This window comes from Amblyraja radiata, chromosome 11 (genome assembly GCF_010909765.2).
Source record: "Amblyraja radiata isolate CabotCenter1 chromosome 11, sAmbRad1.1.pri, whole genome shotgun sequence".
Taxonomy (NCBI): domain Eukaryota; kingdom Metazoa; phylum Chordata; class Chondrichthyes; order Rajiformes; family Rajidae; genus Amblyraja; species Amblyraja radiata.
Window position 1 is genome coordinate 37,717,052 of NC_045966.1, and position 4,009 is coordinate 37,721,060.

The following is a 4,009-nucleotide window of genomic DNA, read 5'->3' on the forward strand; positions in this document are numbered from 1 at the left end:
TTTAATTGTATGACTGACCTGGCCAATGAAATTCCTCGTATGTTGCAAAACATACTTGGCAAATAAAATCTGATTATGATTCTGAAAAGCCTTTCCCTTCCATACTCTTTCCTCTCTTTGATCTTTTTGCAGTTGGCTGCCTTTCTGTACTTGTTGCAAGAGATTGTCGCGGCATCCAGCATCCTCGGAGAATGTAGAATTAAAGGCAGAGGCAATGCCAGTTTTAAAGATGGTTATTTGCCTCAAGATCGGATTATTGTATCTCCAGAACCTCCCCAGAGGCTCTGGGAGACACAAGGTTCAAGAGGGAACACAAAAAGCCTAATTAGGAAGAATATTAAGAGTAAGATTTTCAATTAAAATACTGTAATTGATGGAACCTTGCCTTTAAATTGGTTCTTGGATGAAACCCTGATGGTTCTCACATTGTCTCTTTAAATTTACTCTCCTTTTCACACTTGCATTAAAACACACAGCCACCGCCATTCACAGTGATACTGCCCGGCAGTCTCATAATTACAGTCAACACAGCCACCTTGACAGCCACACAAAATGATGTAAATAAAAATTGTTTTCCTTGTTTTTGAAGTTCAATTTAGAATTATTTGAAATTGTGGGGGTTGGTACAAAATACTGCTGACCCACAAATGTGTTGCTATGAGACATTCACATTTAAAAAATCCATGTCTCAAAAAAAGCAAGAAGGTGCCCATGTTATTTGACCAACTTATCAGATGAATTTAAATATGTAGGTATGTATGCATTAGTTTTGCTCCTAATTCCCTTTTCCAAATCATTAATATATATGGTAAACAGTTGCGGCCCCAACCCCAAGCCTTGCGGCAAAAAAATCCAGAAGATTAGTCAAACATGATTTCCCTTTCATAAATCCAAGTTGACTTGGACTAATTCTTTTACTGCTATCCAAATGCCCCATTATTACATCTTTAATAATTGACTCCAGCATCTTTCACACCACCAAAGTCGGGCTAACTGGTCTGTAATTCCCCGTTTTCTCTCACGCTCCTTTCTTGAAAAGTGGGATAGCATTAGCTATCCTCCAATCCACAAGAACTGATCGTAAATCTATTGATCGTTGGAAAATGATCATATGTATAAATATATATGTATGTGTATATATGCATGTATGTGTATATATGCATGTATATGTGTGTATATATGTATGTATATATATGTTTATATATGTGTATGTATGCATATAAATGTATCCATATGTATGTGCATTTGTAGGTGTATACGTATGTATGTGTATATATGTATGTGTATATATGTATGTGTATATATATGTATGTGTATAAATATATATATATGCATATATTTATTATTACTATATAATTATATATATAATTGCCTTTATGGTTTATGCACATCATCTTACAACACAAATGAATTAATAGTGATTATTTAGATCAAAGTTGCTTCTGATCCATGAGAATAAACTTTATTATCTCTAACTTGCCTCTCACACACAGACACACATTCATATAAATATATAAAATATATATACGTTAAATTTAATTTTGTGCAGTGTGTGTTAAAGCAATACAAGGGAAACTGCACAATACAATGCAAGGGAAACTACGCAAAGGAGGGGGCTGTTCCCGCTACAAGATACTCGAGGATCTTTGCTTTGGATCAAAGATTATAGAGGAGCTCTATAATCTTTGCTTTGGATCACAGCGGGTGGCATACCGGAAGTCGCGTGTCGCATTAAGAAATGGCGGCCGTGACGTTCCGTCACGTACTACACGTCAGTCCATTGGATTTCGGAGGAGTGGTCTATCTTGCTCTGCTATATGATCTTTGCTTTTGACTGTCCTCGATCACAGCTTTTGTGTTAAGTCAATGGAAAAGCATAGGGCACAAGATGCTAATTTCCGAGTATGAAAATGGCCATAAATTTTTTAATACTGAAGATATGAAAGTGAATTAGGTGTCAAATTAAACTTCTTTTTATGCTTTATCTGATGGGATAAATTGCAGACTTGATTTTTAAAATCTCAAAATTTTGTAACATTGCTAATCCATGAGTAGCACTAGGTTATACTTTCATCAAAGTCTCCCAGTAATTCTGTCCCATAAGATGGAAGAAAATAACTGCGTTGAATAAGCTCACAATAGGTTACGTTGTGCAATCTATTTTTATCTCATCGTCATTTAATGCTTCCATCTGAACGGCTAGAAATGTTGTTTTATCAGAAACTTTAGATGCACCTTTTGACATTAGATGCGCTGTTTATAAATATGGTGACAAGTTGTGATCCCTACACTGATCTTTCCAGGCCACCTGTCACAACCCCTTATCAATTTGAGTCCCTGCTAATTATTCCCTATTCACTTCCTTCTGCTGATCAATTTACCAAGTCAATAATTTCTATTTCATAAACTGCAACTAACTCGGTTTAGTATCTTGGTTAAAACTTCAAAAGTTATATTGGGTATGTTAGGCATGGCAAATGTTAGGCTTTTAAACAGGCACATGGATATGCAGGGAATGGAGGGATATTGATTACATGCAGGCAGAGGAGCCTATTTTAACCTGAATCATTTGCAGCATGGGCATTGTGGGCCAAAGAACCTGTTCCTACTTTGTACTATTCTGTGTTCTTTGAACCAACTTTACAAATTCACACTGGTTCTCTCCCATCAACTGAAATTTTTCAACATGTTCTGTTTTGTAGTCAATGCCTACTATGTTGTGTTGTGCTGAAGCAAAGCAAGAATTTCATTGTCCTATCAGGGACACATGACAATAAACTCACTTGAACTTGAACATTCCAGCCTTTGATTACCGAGTTGAGTAATTTCATAATGGCAGTTGGTAGACTAACTGCTCTTTATTTCTCTGACTTAACATTCTTTTAAATAACAAGATAATAGGCAAAAATTTCAAATTCAACATAAACTAAAAAAAAAAATCACATCTGCAATGTTCTCATCTTCTTCCTCTTAAACCCCAGAGATGAAAATAATATGATCCTGGGGATTGGTTACTCAGTTGTCCCATTATTTCCTTCATCTGTGTTATTTTGCTTGCATTAATTTTGTAGAACTACAACATCTAATTAAGTATTACTTTTTTAGGTTGTCTGCAATGCTATTCTCTTTCTCGATTGCAAATTCTAACACAAGATAATCAATCCACATATCTGCCATTTTCTTACTTCCATTTGCAATATCACCACCTGGGCATATGTACCGCATGATCACCCACTTCTAATATAATTGATTAAACAGTTTTGTGATGATTATGATATCTCTTGCAAGTTCTTTCTCACATTACTTTTACGCAGCTCATACAATTTATTTTGTCATCTTTAGTTGTGCTAGCAGGTACTGGGTTGTATGTTAGTTTTGCCTCTTAAGCACATTTTCTTTGTTTTAATTTATGGGTGTAGTTGTCTATGACTGGGTTCCTTGCGTAAATGGAATTCCATAAACTAGTTCTGAATCACATTTGTTGATTCTCACTCATCACAAATAAGTCATATTTATTCAGGCTGGAATCAGGGAACCTGTTTAACATTTTTATCTTTTGGACTTGTTCTTGTTTAAACACGATTAGCTAAATATTCATACACTGTTATGCTGTTGGCTCATTATTGATTACTACGTTATTTTATGACCTGTTCTCTTAATCAATCCAGAATATTCTGTGGCAGCAAATATGCCGAACACATTCCAGAAATATCAAACTTGAATAAAGATGCTTACCTGTAAATTAAATTTTACTCATAAAACCAACCTGGTGTTATCACATTATTGTCCAACCTTTGTCTTTGTGCATTTTGCTCTGTCGCAACTGCACCAGAGCCAATGTACATTTCACATAAAGGAATGGACACAAAAGGTAGCTTCATTTTGAGTCACACATAAACCTTAATTGCAGTTTTATTGGAAAATAAAACATTTTCGGACTTGTAGGGCCGAGATGGCCTGTTTCCGTGCTGTAATTGTTATATGGTTATATGGTTATTTTGAATATTGC